Source organism: Mastigoproctus giganteus, chromosome 7 (genome assembly GCF_048544385.1).
Source record: "Mastigoproctus giganteus isolate SK-2022 chromosome 7, ASM4854438v1, whole genome shotgun sequence".
Classification (NCBI taxonomy): Eukaryota; Metazoa; Arthropoda; class Arachnida; order Uropygi; family Thelyphonidae; genus Mastigoproctus; species Mastigoproctus giganteus.
The window spans coordinates 169887916-169897347 of record NC_143581.1 but is presented as its reverse complement, the minus strand read 5'-3'; the positions used below and the strand labels follow the sequence as shown (position 1 = coordinate 169897347).

Genomic DNA, 9432 nt, shown 5'->3' with positions numbered 1-9432 from the left:
TATACAAGAAGATAGTTTTTATTCAAAGGATTTGAATACAATTTGTAATTTTCTATAATCTCAAGCTGGTTACTTTTTCGGAGCATTTTAATTTTTTTATTTTTTTTACTATAAGAGGTGATAGATTTTCTTTAAAAGATTTGATTACGATTTGTACAATCTACCCAAGATAAAATAAATACCTGTGTTATAAGCTTTTAATTATTTTCCCTAAGTCTGAGTACTATAAGAGGTGATAGATTTTCTTTAAAAGATTTGATTACGATTTGTACAATCTACCCAAGATAAAATAAATACCTGTGTTATAAGCTTTTAATTATTTTCCCTAAGTCTGAGAAAATCGGTTTTAAAACCGGTTTTAAGAGTAAACTTCGGTTAAATTCGGTTTTGAAATTTCTCGGTTTTATGCAAGCCCTAGTGTATACCATACCCTGCCATATACTTATGTTATTCAGATGACAATTACAATTTTAAGGGGTGATGCGCTTTCTTTGAACACCACTGTGTGTGTGTGTATATATATATATGTATTTAATCTATTATGAAACAATGGAATGAATGTAAAAAGTATATCAGATCAGATTAATGCCATCAATTATAGATTAAACATTACATCAATCTGTAATCTAATTACTACTGTAAAAGTGTAATTGGTACTATACAGGTACTCAAAGTGTGTTAAATCTTTTAGCATAAAAGTACTAGGCAGGCTATTAGGCCAAAATAACCTATAACGACTAAGATAGCTTATGCTGTTTACTTCATTATACCCTATATATAAACATATAATTAGCTATAAAATAAAAAATAGAAAATAGAGTAGAATAAAATAAAATAATGATTATGTGGCTAATTACTGATAATTGGATACACTGAATGGCATTTTTTTCGAGGGCTAACATCATTTAATATATCCCATCAATACTTAGCAAGGCTATCTGTTTCTGATTGTTCTGTTTATCTGTACCTGTTAAATTTAAGTATAGATTGCCTTAATGTTTATTATTTGGACCTAGTTAAACAGGCAGATAACAATCAGAAACAGATAGCCTTACTAAGTATTGATGGGATATATTGAATGGTGTTAGCCCTCGAAAAAGTGCCAATCATTGTATCCAATTATCAATAATTAGCCACACAATCATTATTTTATTTTATATTTTTTATTTTATAGCTAATTATATGTTTATTTCTTAGTCTTGATAAGTTATTTTGACCTAATGGCCTGCCTAGCACTTTTACGCTAAAGTTTTAATACACTTTGAATACCTGTATGGTACCAATTACACTCTTACAGTAGTAATTCTATATATATATATATATATATATATATCCAAATGATGAAACTATTGTATTCAGAACTGCTCTGTTCTGGTATATTTAACAATACAATTCTTTAATAGTAAATAAATATTAAGAAAATGGATCATAACCCAGCTGTCGCAAGTCTCTAAAAGCCCAGAAGCACTCTTCTAAAGGTGGCAGTTTATCCCATGGACACCATTCCCAACCTATTAAGAAAAAGAACAGTACGAAGCTTATATTTATCCAAATGAATGACAATGAAGTAATTTCATATTTTAAAGAGAATATTTAATATGTATTAAATCTAGATATCAATAGAGAATAGAGTAATTTCATATTTAACAGAGAATACAATCTGAGGTACTTGCATTCTTTGATCATTATTTTGTTGAGCTACAGCATTTACTAAATGTTTATCCACTACAGTTCTATATAGTGAGTAACAATAATTAACTTAACTAATATTTACCTTGTAACTACAATTCAAACACACTGGAAAAAAATTAAATTATATTTTTAAAATGAGTTGTACATTTGAGTGCATATAAATTTGTTTTAGAATTCAATATTAATATTAGTAGTGGTAGTAAGTGATGCAAGAAAGCCAGTTTTTCAGTAACAGACAAAGCAAAATAAAATTAAAAACACATAACACATCACCTGTTCATTCCCTCTAATAATTTGCCTAGTTCTTTCTTCAATTTATTCACAATAGCCACTTCCACAACACCAGATGGAAGTCTGCTCTAATAATCAACTACCTGCTAGCTGAAGGCAAACTTCTGCCCTTCTATCCTGCAACCATCCTTCCGCAATTTGAGGTTATGCTCCCTTGTATGTAGTGTCAACAAGAGGGAGAATTCCATCAGCACTAAGATTACTTGGTCCGTTCAAAGCCTTAAACACCTCTTTCAGATCTGGTGGCTATTTGCACACAGTGCAATATGCAAAAATGAAGCCTTTCCTGGTAACAGCAATTTTTTTGTTCATCTCACTAATTTTGAGATTCTTCTCAGCACCTCTCCAACAGGTTGACATCCTAAAATGAGGGTTCCAGACCTATATGCAGTACTTAACATATTGCCTTACAAGTGGGATAATCACCTAGCAATCCCTGCTTGCTTTTATTGTTATTTTGGTTTTTAGGAGCATTAGCAACTAAGGCCATATTGCTCCGGGGATATGTGGTGGTCATTCCCTGATCTTTCTGCACCCTCCATATTTGGTGGTCACAGGCTCGAACCACGGTCTAATCAAGAAGCGTGTGCTATGCACTGCTGCTCCTGCCCACCTGGCTATGGAGGCGTCGCTTCCCTGCTTGCAGTATCACTGACAAAACCCGATGACCTGCCCAAATAGCCCACCTTCATTGTTCAGAAAACTTAATATCTGACTGCACAATTACCTTCAGGTCTTTTTTATTCTCCACTACATTGAATGTGGTACCACACAGTATGTTATTCTGAGATTACTGCTACCTATATGCAGTACATTCATTTGTCAATGCTAAACTCCGATTACCACTTATCAGGCCATCTGCCTAATTATTCTAGAACGTGCTGCATAGGTCGAATAATTAGTAATCAGTAATCCCCCGATTACTGAAATTTACTAACCTTTGTACCATCTGAAAACTTAGAAATTAAGCAGTCTTTTATGTGGAACAGTATCAAAAGCTTTTCTGAAATCAAAATATATGATGTCAAAATCATTTAATAATTTTTTGCATCCAGTTCCTTTGTTACAGCACCAAAGTGTCCAATCAGATTTGTCAGACAAGATTTCTGAACCTTGAGAGACTCCACTAATAACAATGGTCCATGAAGAGCAGTGTCCATTGATTAACATTCTCTGTCTTCTTCCACTCAACTATCCCTTTATCCATAGCAGCAACTCGCCCTTAATGCCATACAGCTCCAATTTGTACAGCAGTTTTTTATGTGCAACAGTATCACAAGCTTTTCTGAAAGCCAAGTATATGATATCAAACTTATTTTTCACATCGAGTTCTTTTGTAACCACATCACAGTATCCAATCAAATTGGTCAGGAAAGATTTTCCCTTAACAAATCCATGCAGTGATTGCAGTATAACTGCATTTCTTTCTAGATGGTGATGCATTACTACTTGAATCAATAACTCCATTATTTTCCCTGGAATTGAAGTCAAGCTAACAGTATTCAAGAAAATTAATACTCAAACACCAGCCAGGTAATTAAATATTTAATAAAATAAAATAAAATGATATAGTAAACTGGACTATTACAATAAGTACTAAAAGAAATAAAATCGGTTAAAACAGTTAAAAACCAAAAATGCTAAAATCATTAAAATAAGTTAAAAACTGGAAATCCGAAGCTTTGGAGACAGCTGTTTGTTTGTTTGTTATTTAGGAGCATTAGCAACTAAGGCCATATTGCTCTGGGGATATGCGGTGGTCATTCCCTGACCTTTCTGCATCTTCAGTAATTGGTGGTCACGGGCTCGAACCCCGGTCTAATCAAGAAGGGTGCAGAGACAGCTATCTCCTTTCTCAACAGTGTACTGTTACTACAATGAACATCCTTAAGTAACAGGCCCATGGCACTCATGTGACTCACCAGGAACATCGTCAGTATTCTCTATTTGTGCACCAGAGATGGAAGTGACTCAGGAGCGTGCCATGTGGAACCGATCATCACGTCTGAGGACAATCGCCTCAAAAAGGGGGTGTAATCGCACACCCCTGTCTCTGTTAATAGTATGACTGGATGAACCGAATCGCAAGCTCTCGAGCCACTTGCGTTCCCGGAACCCATGCGCACGGTCAGTAATGACTGCATCCTCAGGGGAGATCCGATGCTGCTTCTCCCAATAATGTTCCGCCACAGCAGACCTAGCATACTTGCAGTCTTGGTGGCAGTCAAATGTTCCCCCAACGGTCTTTTAGACATCGCCCTGTCTCCCCCACATAACAATCCCCACAATTCGGGCACTTAATCTCATAAACTACACTACTGGTGGAATCCTAGGTTATGGGGTCTTTGACCTGGGACACCACTGTGTGCAACCTCCACCCTGGAAGCTGCACACAGTGGGTCTGACACTCCCGTAGTGCCCGCGCCACACGCTCTGAAAGGCCCGGATAGTAGGGAATGTAAGCAGTAGCCACCGAGGGAAGTGGTTCCTGGCAATTGGACCCAGTCCTATAAACATATTTATCCAAGACCCTCTGGGGGTAACCACACTTACTAAGGTCTGCCATGATCTTACTAACTTCCATTTTCCTATCCTCGGGGGTACTGCAGTGGGACCACACCCTATTTATTAATGCCCTGGCTACGATATCTTTATGTTGATAAGCCTGTGCTGAACTGTAATAGACATACTGACTACGACACATTGGTTTTCTATATCCTGTAGTCTTCACTCTAGCACCATCTCTAATAACCAGGATATCAAGAAACTAGAGGGTACCAGCTGTTTCCACTTCCGAGGTGAATTGTATAAATGGGGAGAAGCTATTAAGTAAGTTGAGTATTTCATCTTCCCTGTCCTTCTTTATAATGGTAAACGTATCATCAACGTATCTCTTCCATTCGCGCATGGGAAAATCTAACTGATGGAAATTCCTGGCTTCTAGTTCCTCCATAGCTAAATTAGCCACTATGGCACTAATGAGAGAATCCATGGCCATGCCATGGACCTGTTTACACATAACATTTTGAAGAATCAAGGTGGTACTAGCAAGGCAGAACTCTACCCCTTTACAAATGTCATCAATGCTTAACAAACACCTGCCACTACTAGCATCATCTTGTTCTAAAGCTGATCTTACACAATGAACCCCATGTTTAATTGGGATGCATGTAAACATCAATCCAAGGATACTGTCAATACCACGTCGAAGGAGATCATAAGATCATCATCCCCTATAATCTGATTTCTTATATACTCTACAAATTCTTTGCTGTCTTTGACTACCAAACCAGAACATCCTACTACAGGCGAAATAATCCTAGCTAGAAATTTCGATAAGGCATAGGTGCCCACAAATGAAACTATCGGTCTCAACGGAACACCCATCTTGTGGGTCTTCGGGAGACCATAAAACCGAGGTATTCGGCATCCTGAAGCATGTAAAGTCCAATACACTTCTTTAGATATTTTACCTGCCTCGATGGCTACTTGGAACCACCTCCCTCGGTGGCTACTGCTTACATTCCCTACTATCCGGGCCTTTCAGGGCGTGTGGCACGGGCACTACGGGAGTGTCAGGCCCGCTGTGTGCAGCTTCAGGGGTGGAGGTTGCACACAGTGGTGTCCCAGGTCAAAGACCCCGTAACCCGAGATTCCACCAGTAGTATAGTTTATGAGATTAAGTGCCCGGATTGTGGGGATTGTTATGTGGAGGAGACAGGGCGATGTCTAAAAGACCGTCTGAGGGAACCATTTGATTGCCATCAAGACTGAACTATGCTAGGTCTGCTGTGGCGGAACATTATTGGGAGAAGCAGCATCGGATCTCCCCTGAGGATGCGGTCATTACTGACCGTGCGCATGGATTCTGGGAACGCAAGTGGCTCAAGAGCTTGCAAATCAGTTCATCCAGTCATACTATTAATAGAGACAGGGGTGTGCAATCACACCCTCCCCCTTTTTGAGGCGATTGTCCACAGACGTGGTGATCGGTTCCACATGGCACGCTCCCAAGTCACTTCCGTCTCCGGTGCGCAAATAGAGAATATTGACGATGTTCCTCGTGAGTCACATGAGTGCCATGGGCCTGTTACTTAAGGATGTACCATTGTAGCAACAGTACACTGTTGAGAAAGGAGACAGCTGTCTCCGAAAGCTTCAGATTTCCGGTATTTTAACTTATTTTAACATTGTTGGTTTTTAATCGATTTTATTTCTTTTAGTACTTATTGTAATAGTCCAGTTTACTGTATCATTTTATTTTATTTTATTAAATATTTAATTACCTGGCTGGTGTTTGAGTATTAATTTTCTTGAATATGGAATTTTCCAGCCCCATAGGCCTATTTGAGGATCAAGCTAACAGGTCTGTAATTATCCTTGTCACCCTTTGATCTTCCTCTGTGAACTGAGGATACATTTGCACATCTCTAGTCCATAGGGGCCTTCCCTGAATCAATCCAAGGATACTGTCATAATTAAGGGAGCCCTCCCCTAACAGAAATAGATAGATCTATCAACCACAGGTGCCTTTTTTACATTTAGCTTTAACAATTTCTCTCCCACAATCTTAGCTATCACAAAATCATTTAGCTCCTTGTTAGAATTTGATACACTTTGGGCATTCCCATTCCTAAAAATTTATCGTGTGAATAAAAAGGTAAACTGCAGTCATTATCAACACTACATGATGGAAGCCTCCTCAACAGTTCATGCTGAGGGAAATGGACCAAAATCTGCCATGCTGGTCCAGTGCGGGTTGGCAGATCGACCGTATTTAGCAGTCAGGAACTTCAACACCGGTCTACTCAAAGAGCATATTTTACTGCACTCCCGCTCCTGACCACTCAGCTACAGAGGATACTTTATGTGTGAATACAATGCAAATTATCTATTCAGTTTGTTAGCAACCTGAGCAGGATCATCAAAAATTAAACCACTAATATCTATGTACCAATGTGATTCATCCCCTTTCCTTCTAGCATTTGCATAAGTGCAGAAGTCTAAGTTGATTATTTTGCATTCTTTACCTGAGAATTCCTGTAATCTGCCTTAGCTTGCCTAACCTTCTTTGTGACTTGATTAAAGACTAGTTTATATCTACTCTGTGCCTTATGTATTTTTCTCTTTGCCACAGGTCTCATCAGTTAATCTGATATTTATTTAGGTATCAGCCTGAACATATTTCTTAATCTAGTAGCTTCTATGATTACTTCCCTGAATGCTTCCCATTTAGAATCTGTTCTTGTTAGTAACATCATCAGTTCCCACCGAATAGAATTTAAAAACTGTTATTGGCTATTGACCTTTATGAAAGCAGAAGCCCTTCCCTTTGCCCTGTGACACTTCCTGCCTAGTGATTTTTTATTTGCAAATTCTAAATGTAGGAAACATCACTGATCAAAGACAAGAGTTTTGCTTTGTCTTGTTGCCTCTAATACACTGGTGTAGAAAAACAAACATCCAATAAATCCACAGAAGTCTTACAGAAGTGAGTGATCAGCCCACAACTTTCAGTCAATATCTGGATAGTTAAAATCTCCATTATAAGATAATCTGATTTACTGGCCCACTATTTGTCTGTACAGCTGTTATACTCATCACCATCACAAGGCCTGCTGTGGATTTAGGGATGTTTCAGCAGGCAAAGACAGTTGCTATCAATGGGCACTGCTGCTCTTGAACTAATGTTATTATTAGAATTCCCCAGGGTTTAGTACTGGATCCATTGCTGTACTCAGTATTTATTAGCGATATTGAAGAAGGCATACCAGGCTAATGTCTAAATCTGCAGAAGATACAAAGGTTGGCATGGTGATTAATTGCAGTAATTAGGGTACGCTACTGCAACAAGGTGTAGACAAATTAGGCAGACAGGCTGAGAAGTGGCAAATTAAATTTAATATTGACAAATGCAAGGTACTGCATATAGGTAGCAGTAATGCAAGAATAACATATCACCTATGTGGTATCGTGCTTAGGGTAGTGGAGAAAGAAAAGGGCTTGGGGCTAACTGTACAGTCAGACATGATGTACAGGAATTTTGCCAGCACGGATAAGGAGAAGATTATCTCATTGTTTATGAAAATGGTTAGGCCACATCTTGAGTACTATATAGGTTTGGAAGCCTCATTTTAGGAGGCATGTCGATCTGTTGGAATGGCTGTAGAGAAGGGCAATAAGAATAGTGAGGGGAATAAAAAAGGTATCTTACCAAGAAAGGTTTCAGTTCTGGAAACTAGGCACCCGTGAGGCGATCTGATTGAGAAGTTTCAGGCCTTGAATGGACTAAGTAAGCTAAATGCTGATGGCAACCTTTCTCTAGCTCAGACAACAAACAAGATGATTTTTTTTTTTTTTTTTTGGTAGTTGTTGGCGCATCGGCTTCTGTGGCCATAGTGCACCTCCCAAGGTTTTTGCAGTACTTTGATCCAAGCCCGAAGCGGGATTCGAACATGTGACCTTTGGGTTGCCAGGAAAGCACTTTACCCACCTGGCTAGCCCGGTCGGCAACAAACATGATGAGGTATAAAGTTAAATTGAGGTAGGAGTGTTGCAAGACAGACATGCAGAAATTTTCTTCCAACAGACTGCTGATCATTTGTACAAACTTTCATTTATAACTCAAATTGGTAGTTTGAATAAATAAAAGGAGGAACTAGGAGAAATTGATGCAAGAAAGCAAGCTTAACATTAGCAAAGACACGTGATGCAAGAAAGCAAGCTGATATAGCAAGCATCAGCCAAAAAAAAAAAAAAAAAAAAAAAAACCCCTTATTTCACCCATTCCCTCGCTCAAAATGTTTGTCAACTTCTGCCTTAAATCTATTTATGCCATCAACTTCTACAATGACAGATGGAAGTTTGTTCCAGCAATAAACCACCCGCTGGCTAAAAGCAAACTTCCGCACATCTATCCTACAACTTTCTTTCCTAAATTTGAATTTATGCTCTCTCAGGTGATTATTCTGAGCAAGAGGAAGAATCCCATCAGCATTGAGTATGCTCAAAACATTCAAGGCTTGATACACGTCAATCAGATCTCCTCGAAAGGTGCCTAGTCTCCAGATACTGTAATCTGCAAAACTTAAGCCTTTCTTCGCAAGAGCAACCCTTCGTTCCATTCACTAATCTTGTTGCCCTTTTCTCTACTCTTTCCAACAGCTCTACATCCTTCTTAAAATGAGGCCTCCAGACCTGTATACAATACTCAAGGTGTGGCCTGACCATTACCTTATGCAAGGGGATAATCACCTCCTTATCCCCAGAAAAATTCCTGTATATCATTGACAAGACAGCATGAGCTACTCTTGCAAACTGTCTGCACTGCTCAGAAAACTTCATATCTACCTGCACAATTACCCCCAGGTCCTTTTCATTCTCTACCACTGTCAGTGTGGTACCACAGAGTTGATACGTTACCCTGGGATTACTGCTTCCCATATGTAG

At 38.7% G+C, this 9432-nt stretch overlaps 1 protein-coding gene across 1 annotated transcript in view; it reads right to left on the bottom strand.

Annotated features, from left to right (window-relative positions):
• Positions 1–1413: 1413 nt before the first annotated feature.
• Positions 1414–9432, bottom strand: part of LOC150083326 (nucleotide triphosphate diphosphatase NUDT15-like) — a 77320-nt gene continuing 69301 nt past the window's right edge. Inside the window, exon 5 of the mRNA XM_090377184.1 lies at positions 1414–1511. The gene's annotated coding sequence lies outside the window, so the exon portion shown is untranslated. The remainder of the gene's footprint in view (positions 1512–9432) is intronic.